The sequence below is a fragment of the Pteropus vampyrus genome, unplaced genomic scaffold, assembly GCF_000151845.1.
Source record: "Pteropus vampyrus isolate Shadow unplaced genomic scaffold, Pvam_2.0 Scaffold139, whole genome shotgun sequence".
In the NCBI taxonomy this organism is placed as follows: domain Eukaryota; kingdom Metazoa; phylum Chordata; class Mammalia; order Chiroptera; family Pteropodidae; genus Pteropus; species Pteropus vampyrus.
This window is the reverse complement of record NW_011888920.1, coordinates 3,131,851-3,132,084: the sequence shown is the minus strand read 5'-3', so window position 1 is coordinate 3,132,084 and position 234 is coordinate 3,131,851.

Sequence of the window (234 nt, the reverse complement as noted above, 5' to 3'; positions counted from 1 at the left end):
GCCTGAGACTTCTACACATTTTTGCTTTTTTTTTTTAAAGAAGACAGTTACTTTTAAAAGAGAGAAATTCTGTTTTAAATTTTATATTTTCTTAAAAGTTAAGTTGACAATGGATTAGAACAAGAATCAGTAAATTTCTTTCTCCAGGAGACCAGAACTAAATATTTTAAGCTTTCATGTAATCTCTCTCACAACTACTCAATTCTGCTGTTGTAGTATGAATGCAGCCATACT